Raw genomic sequence first — 15,796 nt, 5'->3', positions numbered from 1 at the left:
GCAAGCCTATGGTATTTGTATGTGTAGATATGAATTTCTTTGAGAGTGTGAGTGTTTTTCTCTTCTCTTTCGTCTTCGTCCCATTCATGTTGTATATATGTGTATTGGGACATTCTTTGGTCTATATGAGGGCATAAGGATGAGAATTGAGCATAGTCAAGTGGCCACTTAAAGTAGCGTTTGTGTGCATCATAATATGTTCGATAATGTAATGTCATGCATTGAAGCTTCATTGTTGGTCATAGCGTTCTTGATTTGTGCATATGGTTCGAAAATTGCAAATGACGTGGTCCTTAAATAAAAAAAACGTGCATGCCAATAGTTCAGAAACAAAACCATTATAGACATTATTACTCTGTGATATCTAGGTGTTAGTTGAGTCCAATTTGTGTTGGACTGCTTGCTTGAGGACAAGCCAAGACTTTAAGTTGGGGGTGCTAATGTGTCGGGAAATTGTGTCACATTTGATACCTTTTTACGAGAAGTTTTACTTGTTTTTAGGCAAGTATGTGTTGTTTTGATGTGTTTTTGTCATGTTTTAGTTAAATCATAAAGTTCGGGTTCAAGAATTGGAAGTTACAGAAATTTTGTACTGAGGATTGATTTCTACGGTCCGTATAAGATTATACGGTCCATATAAGATTATACGGACCGTATATGTGATCGTACAAAAGTGAGCAATGCAACAGAATGTCGCAGTAGAGAGATGCTGAAACACGAACATTTATACGGGTCGTATAAGTGGATGTGTTGAAGGTTGGAAGAAGTTTCACGGGTAAGTTGTACGAGCCGTATAAAGTTGTACGAACCGTGTAATGCCAGTTCGTGTTTTTCTGTGCAGACACAAGGATGAAGGCCGTATAAGTGTTATACGGTCCGTGAAAAGTTATACGGACCACATAAGTTCTGCCTGGGACTTATGTGCAAATTCTGAAATTTCACATTTTGAAGCCTATAAATAGTTCATTGTAGGGTTTTAATTGTTATCAGTTATTATATTTTGACTTTTAGCTTAAAACATTAAATACTCTCTAGTTTTTGAAGGTTCAAACATCAATTCAAGTATTATCAATTCCTCTTTTCTTCCAAAGTAAGCAATTATGAATTCTTCAATTTCTTATTTCTTGTTCTTTGTCCTGAGTAGCTAAATTCCCTTACTGGGGTTGTGAACCCAATGATGGGTGTTTTGTGATTGGGTTTTGTGTTTGATACACATAATGGATTATTAATGTTTATTTATTTATGGTTGCAAACATTGATTAAAGCCATAAACCTTGATTTATTTGGGAAAATAATTAGGGTTGTTTAGAATAAATAACAAGGACTCAAAGCTTTAAACTTTGTTTAATAAATTCACTTAGGAATAAGAAGAATTTACTTGGTATAATTAACCGTTCTTCATAGTTACTTTCTTATATTTGGGAAAATCATAGAAAAGGATAATCTTTATTTATTGGGAAGTAGTAAAGATTCATATAGAGGTTAAGTGCATTCATATAATGATAAAAAAGAAGTATATCAAGATCAATAACCATGATCATACACCCTATCTAAAGGGGACACAACCTTGGTCTCTTTTACCATAAATTACAACCCAAAGCAATTAGTTAGCAATTAGTCATAAAAACCCAACTTTTACAGAAATCATCGGATTAAGACATTAGACCTAAATTAAGCATCCTACGACTTTAGTAACCTTTTCACACCATATTCCCTGTGGAATTCGACCCCGACCTCGTTGGGTTACTATATTTGACAACGTTCGCGTTATACCATTAATAGGTGTAATTTGAACGTATCAAATTTTAGCGTCGTTGCCGGGGAATACAGTTTTGAAATTACTAAATAGTATTTACTTTGATTGATGTCTTTTGCTTATTCCATCACACCTTGTTTGTTATTCCTTGTAAACTAGGTGAACATGAATCAGAATCAGCAAAACCAACGTGTTGGTAACCAGGGGAATCGATTGAATAATCAGGCGAATGAATCAGATGAAGAAAATGTCTTCGCTGATCTTATTCCGGAGGAGGATAACGTCCGCGTTATACCATTAATAGGTGTAATTTGAGCGTATCAACAGGGGCGGCGACTAGGGTTAACCCTAGCCCCCTTAAAGTTTGTTTGCAAAATAGCCCCTTTGAAAAGAGGCGGATGGACTTGGAGAGTATATACGCTTGTGCGGGTCGGGTCGAGTCCGGCTGGACTGGGCTCGGCCCATTTTAAAAAACAAACTGTCCCTCCATTATATATATATATATATATATATATATATATATATATATATATCCTTACCTGTTTAATAATTTGCATGTATATGGGTGTATATCACACGTATACACTCACATAGGGGTAACACGGGTATTTTGTAAAATGGATAAATGTTTAAAAATGAGAAATTGGCAACTAATTAGTTAAAGACATCAAGTTATGCAAAGCAAATTATTTAAAAGCTAATAAATCGAGTCCTTTTGCAAATATGACCTGAATTGGTCACAAAATTAAAAAAAGACGGTTGCAATTATACCCTTCGCAACAAAAAATCAGAAATTCCCTTCATTATATCTAGTTATTACTAAATAATTTAATTATTGCAAATGTAGTCTCAATTTGGTATTAATTTTACTAGTCAAAACTACTTTGCATTAATAACCTTAATTAATTTGCCAATTGGTTGAGCATCTCAATTAAAGTCATTTGGGAGGCTAGAATTACAAAATGACCCCGGTTTATCTTGAACCATGAATTGGTTAATTACTGGGAGGTCATCTATGTTGGAACTCAGCAATTAAACGGGAAAGGTATTTTGCCAAGACAATTTTGGTCAAAAAATAAAAAATAAACAGATAAACAGGAAAAATTCAAAGCTTGAGGGGTAAAATAGTAATTTTGTTAATTTACTTGAACTCCTTGGATAAATAAAATAAATCACTTTTCTTACCTAATTTCTTGATTTTTGATTAACTACAATGAACAATTGTTTTAAAATTGTCCTACGGTTGATAAATCTAAAAAGTATTTCATAAAATGCTGTAAAAATGCTAGTAAATTTTTGGATAATTAATAGAGCCTTGAGGGTTCCCTTATTAATTTATAGAAGTAAAGAATTGGCCTGAATAATTATACAAAAATCATTTCAGTTCCTCTATAAGCGTGCAAATTATTTTATTTATTATCCAAGGACCCTGAGTAGTCAAAATAAATTACGGGAGGTAAAAAATCAGGTGTCAACAACTGCCTAGGTTATATACACGGTATACACAATATACACATAAATATACTCAATACCCCCCCCCCCCCTAAAGTTGGAGGTGAGGACTTCACTGACAACTTGTCCAAGATAGCAGCATGTTTAATCCCAGCTGGAGCTTTGGTCAAGATGTCTGCAAGTTGATTAGAAGTGGTAATATGATGCAAAGAGCTCAGCTCCTCCTGCAACTTATCCCTCATGAAATGACAATCCACTTCTATGTAGTTGGTACGTTCATGAAGGACAGGATTCCTAGCTATGTGGAGAGTTTGATTGGCTATCACAGTATACTGCAATAGGACTAGGACAAGGGACTGTAAGCTCAGTGAAAAGCTTGTTCAACCAAACTAATTCACCAACAACTTTTCTCAATGATCTATATTCTACTTCAGCTGATGACAAGGAAATGGTTTCTTGTTTCTTTGACTTCCAACTAACAGGGTTTTCACCCAATAGGACAAGATAACCACTTACATACCTCCTAGAATCTGGACAAGCTACCAATTAGAGTCACAATAACCTCTGACAGTGCAATCTAAGTCATGTGACATGAAAATTCCCAGTGTGGGATCCTTCTTCAGATATCTTAGCAAATGCATTGCATCTTGAAGGTGAGGTTATCTTGGATCTTGCATGTACTGACTAAAGTGTTGCATACTAAATGCTATGTCTAATCTAGTATTAGTGAAGAAATTCAACTTGCCACCTAGTTTCCTATATTGAGTTGGATCAAAGAATGCTTGTCATTTCTTTGCTCTGAGCTTGATGGTGGGATCAATAGGAGAATTCACATATTTGTAGTTGAAACTGTCATATTCCTTTAGCAAATCTAGGACAAACTTTCTTTGTGAAATGATAGCACTGTCATCTATGTATAAGATTTCTAACCCCAGAAAGTAATGCAGTTTTCCTATGTCCTTAATCTTGAATCTGTTATGAAATTAGTTCGTCAAGAGATCAATCTCTACAGTATTTGTACATGTAAGTATAATATCATCTACATATACAGCCACAAACACCATTAGTGAACCATTTTTCCTGTAAAATAAAAACTAGTCATGTAAAGAGTGATGATATCCTCTAGATGCCAATGCTTCAGTGAGTTTGGCATATCATTGCTTACTAGCTTGTTTGAGTCCATAAAGGGACTTGTTAAGCATGTATGCCATACCTACACGGTTAACTTCAAGGCCAGGTGGCACTATCATTTTAACTTCTTCATGTAAATCTCCATGTAAGAAAGCATTATTAACATCTAGTTGTGACATGTGCCAATTTTTGTTTATTGCAACAACAATGAGAGATCTAACAATAGTCATTTTAACCACTAGTGAATATGTCTCAGTGTAATCTATCCCAGCTTGTTGTGTGTAACCTTTTACTACTAGTCTAGCTTTGAATCTTTCGATGCTACCATCAGCTTTGTGTTTAACCTTTTACACCCAGATACAACTAATAGCTTGCTTGCCTACTGGTAAAGGGATAAATCCCATGTGTTGTTTGCATGCAATACTTTAAACTCCTAGGTCATGGCATCTTTCCAGGCAGGATTGAGAGCATCCTCTTCATAAGATAGCTCACTATCATGACAAACATTTCTAACAATAGACTGACTATCAAGATATAGGACATCAAGAGATATGGTCTGGTGATTAGAGAAAAGAGCACTAAGAGAGGTGGTTGGTTGTGCAGTTTGTGGTGGTTTTAGAACTGAAATGGAACAGATAAAATCCTTGAGATGATAGGTAGTCTTGTTGCTCTTAAGTGATGTTATTGGCACTACATGTGGTTTAACTATTTGAGGTACATATGGCGAGGGAATAGGAGAGGAGGAAAAGTGTGAAGAAGATGGAAGATTAGGAGATATAAGAGGTGAAATAGGATCATGGGGTGAGATAGTGGTATGCAAAGGTGTAGAATCAGCATTATGAACTATTGTTCCCAAATGATCATTTACCAAAGGAGCTATAGTGCCATTCTTGTTAGTATTAGACAATTAAAAAGGGGCATACACAAACTTAAGAATAGATGGAAAAGTAACAATATCAGAAATAGAAGAGAAAGCAAAGGGAAAAACAGTCTCATGAAAAACAACATCCCTAGAAACATGTATCTTTCTTGTAGCCAAACTTAGGACCTTGTAATATTTTGTTCCAAAGGGATAACCTACAAATATGTGTGGTGTGGTTCTAGGTTCAAATTTGTGTCTTTGTGATTTAGGAAAGGTTGGATAACAAAGGCAGCCAAATGACCTCAAATGTGAATATGTTGGTTTTCTTTTGTACAGAAGCTCATAAGGGCATTTATTGTTCAAATAGGTTGTAGAAAGTCTGTTTATGAGATGAGTGGCGGTCAAAACACAATTTCCCCAATACTTTAAGGGTAGTTTGGATTGATAGAGTAATGCTCTTGCAGTTTCTAGCAGATACTTGTGTTTTCTCTCAACTACACTGTTTTATTGGGGTGCATAGGGTTAACTTTTCTGATGAATTATCCCTTTTGACAAGAAAAATTAAGAAGCTTCATTGCTAGTAAACTCCAAGCCATTGTCTGATCTAATATATTTCGCAGAGGTTTTAAAATGAACTTCTACCATACTGACAAAAGCCTTAAGGAGTTGTAATGCATTGCTCTTGCAACTTAAGAGATAAGTCCAGGTGCATATGCTGTGATCATCTACTAAGGTAAGAAAGTACTTAAATTTGTCATAGGTTGCTACATGATATGGTTCCCTGATAACGTCCAAATCCACCCTATTAATTAGAATGAGCACGGTCGTATGCAAATATAATTTACCCAACTATGAGTCGAGGTCGAATTCCACAGAGAACAATATATAGGCGATTAGAAAAAGTAGGAATTATCATCAATAATAGCTATGCCAAACAATAGATAATATTTTGGTTTTGTTTAAGAGAAAATTATAACTAATGCAAAAATGTAAACTAACCTAGAAAGCAAGTAAAATGATCAATGGCCACAAGCATGGATACAAGGGAAACTACGCTCAAGTAACGATCCAATGTACTTCATGATTTACAAATAATGGTGAGTTTATATTACTTAGCCTCGGATAATGACTCTAAATTAGCTTCTTCCGAAGACTAACTAGACTACCTAATTGAATATCCCTAAAGCAATTAGGAGCATTAAGAACACCCGAATATGGCTACAAGTGGTGTCGCCTATCCCTAGGTCGATTTCCATTAGATGAGGGTTAACGCCCCAAATTCTTGTTAATTAATCTTTCCCAATCCCGAGTTTGCCTCTTCCAAGTTTAAACCGAAATAAATGGGCAAGTCTTAGGGTTAGCTACTCCCTTAAGAATCATTCAAAATGAGATTAATTAAAGAAACAATAACTCACTTCATTAGGAATAAAATCATTCAACACATAAGCAAAACAAGAGATTCAATCCAAACTTTAATCAAGAATATTTCCATAAACGAGATTCAAGTATTGAAATGAAATACTACACACATAAATATTCAATACATAGCAAGAGTAGAAGAAATGGGTAAAGAATTTCTCATTGGTGTCTCCAAATCTTCTCTTCCAAGGTGTTGGTGATGAAACCCTAGCCTCCAAACTTGTGAAAACTGCCAAAGATAAGTATTACAAACCCTAAAAGAGTATTTATATCATTCCAAAAAACGGGAACAAAATTTGGACCAAAATACCCTCTTGCACACCATGCTGCACAACATGCTATTCGCATGTTCAACATGCTAATCGCATGTTGTGCCAAAACCGTAGCATGTGGTGATAATTTTCTCTGTCACCACATGCTGCACCACATGCTGCACCATATGCTACTCGCATATGGTGCCATTTTCACTGATAGCAGATGCTGCACCACATGCTGCATCACATGCTATTAGCATGTGGTGCCAGAAACGTTGATTTGTTCTATTTTTGCTCTATTTTGGTCCGTTTTGCTCCGTTTTGCTCTCCGAGCATCTTTTCCTACAAAACAACATAAAAAACACAAAAAGTAACAACAAAAGTGCTTAAAGAGTCACAAAAGCTTAAGGAATTAGCATCGAATATCCCGTAATTTCACGGCTCATCAACACCCCCAACTTAAAGCTTTTGCTTGTCCTCAAGCAAATCAAAACAAAAATCTCAATGAGGATCCACTTTAAGCACAATAACATGACTTTGGTTGGTACCAACAATTAGGCTACAAGCATGTGAAGCTTCAACCAAATAACTCCCTCATTTCAAAATACAATTTCAAGAATGCAATAGAGATTTAAAACCATCAAGCAACAACACTCAAGCCTCAATAAGTGACTCAAAACCAATAGCTTACTAGATATGCTCAGTTGACTCAACTTTGGATTTTTCAACATCACCAATCTATCGTAGTCCATATGCCCTCACAAGAAAGAATGTCCCAAAATCACTATATTCACAACAACGACGCAAGGGACAAATACACAAAAGTCACTCACACTCAACAAAGAACTTCTAGTGCTAACAAATATCACACCATAAGCTTGCCCTTATTTTCGTTCATCACTAACTCAAGAACATTCGGTTGGAGATCACATAGGCACTTTTTAAGCTTGTAATGTCGGCTTAGGGAAGGGTAGGATAAGTATTTGGGATACAAGTGACTACGCCCTCCTTGAACACTACACAAACTTTCCTCTTCATTTCAAAACATTGCTCCTTCCTTTGCATACTAGTTTCCCCAATTATTCAAACTTCTTTATTTTTTTTATTTTTTATTTTTTATTTTTTGCACAAAAAGTTTGCAACCTTTTTGTATTTTTCAAATTTTCTTCCTTTCTTTTGACTTTTCCACAACACCAACCTTCACGACTCTCAACCAACACTAACACCCCCAACTTAGGCTTTTGGCCTCAAATTCACAATTTCATGTTCAAGGAGGGAAAGGTTCAAAAGAGAGACTTTTCATCAAAAAGGGTAAAAGCTTGTAATGTGGCAATAAAAGAAAAGGTCGTAGGCTCAAATGGGAATACTAGTGATGTTATTTATGCAATGGTAGGCTAGAAAGGCTAAAGGGGCTTTTTCAAAAATCACAAAGATAGCCCAAGGTCATCTCTCCAACCAACATAATCAAAATTAGCATTGAACGACTAACCGGGCAAGTTCTAGATGATAAAAGTAAACACAAGATTTATTCAACAAACACTCACCACACATAGCATATGAACCAGTCTAGATGGATCAACTAGTGTAATATCTCATAATCCAAAGTAAACACAACTAGTAGGTAAAGAGTCACCAAATGAGCCAAAAAGTTGTCACAAAGATCATTCTTTCCTATGCACCTTGTTTTTTAACTTTCACAAAACAATTTGGAGGGGTATTCGCATTTCAATTTCACATGCAAGAGACTAACTCTATTAGTACCAAACAAGCCAAGAGTTTTCACATTTTTCCTCAAAGAAAATAAAATAATAAAAGTGACTAATCCACAACATGTCAAAAGAACAAAATTTTCAGAAATTTTGAGCAAGTTTCAAAATATAATGCGCTACCACGTGCCACCCCCAACTATAAACATTGCAGTGTCCTCGCTGCACATAATCAAAATAAAACATAATCTAAAAAAAAAAAAAATTTACTGGCATGACATGCGACCCTACATGTGATTCGCATGTGATGTCACCCGGTTTTTTTTTTTCTGTCACCATGTGCGACACGACATGCGATTCGCATGTATGACATGCGAATTGCATGTTATGACACCAGAAAATATTTTTTTGCAACCTTTACTGGTTTTGGGGGCTGTCCGGATATCCGATATGCTCAAAATAACTCCAAAAATTCTGAAACTTTGCAGATTAGTCAAAAATCATAAACTAAACTATTCTAAAAAATAAAATTTCAAAAACGATTTAAAACTTTTAAAACGATGGGTTGCCTCCCACCAAGCGCTTAAGTTAACGTCGCGGCACGACGGTTACCTTTACCACTTTTCCCTCCACTTGGATGATATGAATTTGTGCCCCAACTTTGAATCAAGATTCCGGTGATGCTCGTGAGGCAGTGGTAGTAAGTCAAAGAGACCAACTCTCAGGTGTCGCATTTTGCACTTCTTGGCCCGTAAGTGAGGCATGCCATTTTGTCTTCTTGGCATAGCAAACTTCAAAATGAAAACGCTTTGATCTTCATCTCCAAACTTCTCCATAGGCTCGGTTAGTTCAACTTCCATTTCACTAACCAAGCATATTGTTGAAAAATGGTTGGAATGAGGTCCAACGCGCTCAAATTCCAAATTTGCATGAATTTTGACATCCTCACCCAAAAATGAACTAGAGTCTTCAAAAATTATTGTATGAACTTTTTTATGCAACTCTAGTATCATTTCTTAAACTTCGGCATCATTCACTATTTTTGGGTTGGTAGGTTGGCAATTTACCATTAGTTTATGAAAATCAATCTTGACCTCTTCTTCATTGGAAACCAACTCAAAACTACAATCCATGACCCTTTGATATTGAGCATCACATGCCTCATCTTTGCATTCAATTCGGCCTCCAATTTTTGGATAGTAAATTCAAGTAGCTCCACTTCTTGACTTTGCTCAACATGTATTTTTAGAAATTCTTCCATCATCCATGAAATGCCTTCACGGTGATTTCCATAGGCTTCAAGTTGTTGAGCTTGATTCATTAGCCAATCTTGGCTCAAGATTTCCATTTTGTCAAGATTTTCTTCATTGTGAGAGTCGTCCAACTCTTGTAAAAATCCATCCATGGTGAGATATACCTTTTGGATAGTTTCATCATCTCCATGTTGAACTTCTTCCCACAATTTGGTCAAGACTTGCCCATATTGTTCATTCCTCCCCATTATGCTTTTCAAAATTTCCTCAACTTCTTCTTTTTGGGAATTGGAGATTTCTTCTTCAAGATTATGCTCTTCTTCTTCAAGTTGAACCATTTCTTCAATTTCACAACTTTCGTCGTGGTTACAAGAATTTTCGAGTTCATCTTGTAAACTTGAAATCTCTTCTTCAACCATTTCATTTTGAGGAGTCGACACTTCCATGACAATTGAGGAATTGGCATCCTCAAATGAATCATTCATTCTTTTCATGGCTTCTCCATTTTCTAAAACGGATTGTTGGAGGAGCTTTCGCTCTTCCTCCATTTTAGCTTCTCGATCTAAGTATGTTTGGAGCATTGCCATGATGCCTTCATATCCGGCACTTTGTCCTTCACTTGTCATGTTATTGTCCCTGTCAAACTCAAAAGCACCGCTAGCATTTTCGTTAGAATAACTTGGGGGAGGGGAAGCGAAATAATTGGGACAATCACCCCAATGTCCACCTTGACCACCACATATATTACAAACACTCTCATCATAGGATTGAGACGGTGCACACATCTCTCTCCCGGGAGCATATTCACAATCTTGCCAAAAGTGGGGTCATTCACAATGTCACGACCCAACTAGGGGCCGCGACGAGTACCCGATACTTGTACCGAGCACCCCCTATCTCGTATCGTATTCTTGTTACTAAGTGGGCCGTATGAACTGCACCATATTTTTTTCTGTTCTACTTACCATTAACACTAGTAGCATAGTTATAAACATAGGCTAACAAACTCGGTTTGCACTTTATACAACAACGAGGACCAGCAAAAGTACAAAACATCTAACTGTACGTATCTGTCTACGAGCCTCTAAATTTCATATAGTTTTGCTCCATTAGTTTGACTTAGGTCACTGATTTCCTTCTGAATTTCATATAGTTTTGCTCCATTAGTTTGATCATATCGATCATCTAATTCTCTCCATAATTCTGCTGAATCATTGACATATTTGACACTATCAACAATCTCCTTGGATAGTGATATGCTCAAATCATACCTTTAAAATAGGAGTAAAGCGGTCGTTGTTCAAATATATAACCCAACAAGGTTGGGGTCGAATCCCACAAAGAATACAATGAAGAAATATACTTGCTAAGTGTAACGCTCGAATATTAGTCTATATTTCTAGGGATGGAGGTATAATAATGATTAGTTTGAAGATTTTAATTTAATTATCGCTATTTGTTATAAAAGTTAATCTATTGGTAAAAAGGACTAAGGTTGCGGTCCCAAAGGAAAGTAATGCAAATGGGTATCAATCCAACTCATCTATGTGTCTAGATGTAATTAAACATGGGCTACGTAGATTTATCAAAAGTCTCTCGACCAAATTGATAAACGTCATTACTAAGCTTTCTCAAGCCTTAGAAAGTAGAAAATGAGAACACCTATTTTATTTCAAGTTAGCTTTCCTATCTCTAGCTCAAGCTATTAGATGGGGTTTAAATCCCTTAATCCTTGCTATCTAACTCTTTTCCTAGCTTTTACTTTCTTTCCCAAGCAAAGGAAAAAGTATTTATACACAAATAATGTTGGCCGCCATTAAAAGTCATTAAAGCTTGAAGAGTTTGTACAAAAACATCCTTAACATACAAATGAAGTTTGAATGTAAAACCTAATCACATAACTAACACATTTGATCCCACAACCTTAGCTAATGGGATTAGCTACTCATATGGTAACGACCTGTTTGGTCATTATTGCATTTTTATTGCTTTTGCCCCCATTGACTGTTCCACGAGCCTTATTAGGACTATTTTAATCCGCAGGAACTGGTGGCATAATTCCCTAGGCATTGTTTTGGGTTTTGGAATGACTTTTAGAAAATTTGGTCTTAAAGCGAAAACTATTCTCGAAGTTGATTTTAGGTAAACGTGCCCGTATTCAAATTCTGACAGTTCCATTAGGTCCGGAGGGTGATTTATGACTTAGTGGTGTCATTGGTTTGGTTCCCGAAGGGTTCGCGTGTGATTTGGGTCATTAGTTAAGAAACTAGTTAAGTTAGAATTGGAGTTGATCACGGTCAAGATCAGGTCAAGATGATCCCGTGTCTCTGTTTGGGAAGTTCCAATAAGTCTGTATGATGATTTTTGACATGTCCACAAAGTTTGGTTAGATTCCAATGGGGTTTGGATAAGTTTAGGTTGTATGGTTATCGTTTTCGGTTTCGACGTCTATTTGAGCATAAAGGGTACCATATTGAGCAAACGGCCTTTGATTCGTGTTTTTACTGAACCATTATATCCGTATCGTAATTTTGGAACCATAGCAACTGAAATCATCAAGTTTCGACATCGTATGAGGGATTTATAGTCACTGAAATCATCAAGTTTCGACATCGTATGAGGGATTTATGGTCATTTTACTAAGAATTGGGTTGCTAGATTTTTCAGATTAATTATGAAAAATCCACTGAATTCGTATTTAAAAATCTCCACTATTCCAATTATTGAAACTTCCATATCTCCTTCATTATAAGGTCAAATAGAGCGATTCAAAAGCATAAATAGACTGGAATTTCACAAGGAATCCATTGGACGCATCAAAAGCGAGTTTCGAGATCGTTTGGCAGTGGAAACGAGGCAGAACAGCTGGGCGTTTTTGGCTATTAATGTTGTTGGAGTTTTTCTCATCTTGGAAGTTTGGGTTTGGGAGAATTCAATGATGTTCTTCATGTTTCTTCCATGGGGTAATGTCCTGACCCATCCCGCCATGATTGACACCCAACTAAATCCTAGTGGGTGAACTAACACACAAGACATCTATCCATTCAAATCCGGTTTTATATTAACCAAGCTAATCAGTTATTACTCATTCAAACATCAAATGAACAAAATAAGTCATGCCATAAAATACTAAAATAAGTGCGGAAGTTCTAACTATTACAAAATCCCCAAAATTCGAAAGTCATCGTACTGGACTCTAATCTAAAACATGTCTAAGGAATGAAATCTGACTAATAAATATCCATAATGTCCAGAATACGAAAAGACATCATAAGAAGAAGATCTTCGGGCAGCTTGGCATGGGAAAAAGCTCACCCTAAATCTATCAGCAAACGTCCTCCACACTAGATGTGAGGGCAGGTAGCAGTCTCCGTATCACAATCTGCACTCAAAAGAATGCAGCAAAGTAGTATCAGTACAAACACTATGTACCGATAGATATCACAGGCCGACTAAGATTAGTATCATGCATATTTCATAAAATCAATAGAATAAACAATCCTGTCAACAGTCATGAATATCAATAGACCACAGCAAGTCAACAAAGGATAATCACAATCAAATCACCAATATGTCATGCATCACAATCACGTAAGCCACAACGGGAATAAGTTTACCACAATGACCACACTAACTGTACACACATGCTAACGGATGTCATTGCTCAGAAGTCATGGCCTACAGGGAACCCATGGTGTACCACTCGTTCTGGAATACTCCTCGGACCCGAGCACAAACCTCCGCTCCGGAACAAACCTCGAATGCAGGACATATCAACGTACCTCTCGTTTTCGGAACTAATGTCGGACTATGAGCCCATAATCTAGGTCACATGTGTGCCTTTCCATACCTCTCTTCAGAACAGTGTTTCTTACCTTCTCATTATCAATACTCAAATCATCATTTCATGTCACAATACCGTCGAGAAGATCATATTAGCTTCCCCTCACAACACATCCACTACAGATATAACACGCATGAATAGTGGCACGAAGCCTACACAATCACTCAATCAAATTCACATAGGAGTTTAGCCACACAATATCATGCGTGAAAACTAGACATGCTTTCTCCTAAAGAGTTCAAAAAACATACAATCAACTAACCAAAGTCTAACTCAATTAAACCATAACCTACCTCTATGTAGAGTTGGGACAATGCAAGTCACTTCGCTACAGGTTTTCCCTTCTTTAAAGTCTAGAAATAGAAGACTCAATGATTCACAATTACTTAAATCACAATACCAATGCAAGAAAACCCTTCCCTTTATCCCATTCCAAGGGGTGGATGATTTTCTAGGTGTTAAGCAACCTATCAAGGCCTTAGTAATCATTAATCATCAATTCATAACCGTATTCTATTAACATTCCCACTATAAGAAAATTTTATGGTCAAGACACCATTTTTATAGAACCCTAGGCCTCAATTCACTTAGTTTATAGCCCTAAGTGTTCAATTTATGGTTAAGAGAAACTAACCCAAGCCTTTAGATGATAACTAAGTGATAATAACCATAACCCATCAAGTTTAGAAGGTTTATTAATATTCTAGGGTTTCTATTTCAGTTTCACCGTTAAAGACCCACGAAGGGGATAACAATCATGAAGGAGAATGGAATTGATGAAACTTACCTCTCACGCGTTTCTTGCCCTGGCTTGGAATTTCACCCTAGGTGTTTATTGGGAAGTGTGTTGGTGTTTTGTGAATACAGAATATGAAACTAAGTATATAAAATTCGGGCTACTATTTTCTGTCGACCGCTATAGCGGTCATCATGCCACTGCAGCGGTCTCACTATAGCGGTCAAGTGACCACTATAGTGGACCTAAAGGAAATTCATTCACCGCTATGGCGGTCGAATCACCGCCATAGCGGTCCCACCATAGCGGTCAATCGTCCACCACAACGGCCACCCGAAAAATGGCAGGCTGCTGGTAGCGGTCCACCCACCGCTACAGCGGTACCGCCACAGCGGTCCATTTTGGGCAATGAGCTCGACTTTTTGTCTAGTTTTTCCCTCTATCACCCAACACTTCCTCCGAGTCCTCAAAAACTCAAAATAAATATGTACATATACATAAAGACGCCATACAAATCCACCCGTGGCCTCGGAATTCCCAACAGATTTCTAATTTTCTACGTCATCCCCTGACGGACTTAAGACAATCAAGCAACACCCACAACCAAGTCAAATCTCAGCTCATAAGATCATACGATTTAGTTTCTACTGGCTCGTTCTACCCTTGGAAAGATTATATTTGGTGGGGTGATCCTACATTTCCCATAAAGACCGGAAGGGTCATTACAGGTAATTGGGTTTTTTCATGAAGAAAGTTAATGGGTCTTTTTTGAGAATTTCATAAAATTGGTTATACTTGCCAAGTTGCTTTAAATGATGAAATTGATTGGTTTTATGCTAGATTATGATGCATCTAAGGTTGATAATTATATAGCTTCCATTATCAGTATTGAATTCTTGAATTTAAGAGTTAGGGTTTATACCTAAAATTGGGGGTTTTTCTTGGATTTCGAAATTGGATGAATCCTTGAGTTAATTTAGAAATTAGTTGATGGGTTTTTATCATCTCGTGTTTAATTGGATAATTTACCCCCAAATTTCCCTATTTGCCCTTGTGGGCCCCGTTTCCCCAATTCTAGGGTTGGTTTTTTACCCAATTTGAATGATAGAAATATAGGTATCGATCTTCATTATTTCTAATCTAGATTTCGAATATGAATAGGCTTTCTTAACCTTGAGTCTCAGCGGAAGGGCAAGGCTAAATAGTGATTGTTGGTGTATTACTGTTCGGTCATCCAGATAGGTCATGGCTTACCCTTGGTGAGACTTCGTATAGCGAAGCATATATTTAGATTATATTGTTGGAGAGAGCATGTAACCTTCGAGTGTGAAGTTGGATTAGATATTTTCTTAGCCCTATTGCGTGATTAGGCTAGCCACCCCG

General features: G+C 36.8%; 1 protein-coding gene across 1 annotated transcript in view; it reads right to left on the bottom strand.

Moving 5' to 3' along the window:
• The window catches only part of LOC132642392 (uncharacterized), a 49,035-nt gene that overhangs the window by 16,849 nt on the left and 16,390 nt on the right, over nucleotides 1–15,796 (bottom strand). The gene's annotated exons all lie outside the window — the stretch shown is intronic.

This window comes from Lycium barbarum, chromosome 5, assembly GCF_019175385.1.
Source record: "Lycium barbarum isolate Lr01 chromosome 5, ASM1917538v2, whole genome shotgun sequence".
NCBI lineage: Eukaryota > Viridiplantae > Streptophyta > Magnoliopsida > Solanales > Solanaceae > Lycium > Lycium barbarum.
The sequence above is the reverse complement of the archived record's forward strand: the minus strand, read 5'-3'. Positions and strand labels throughout refer to the sequence as shown.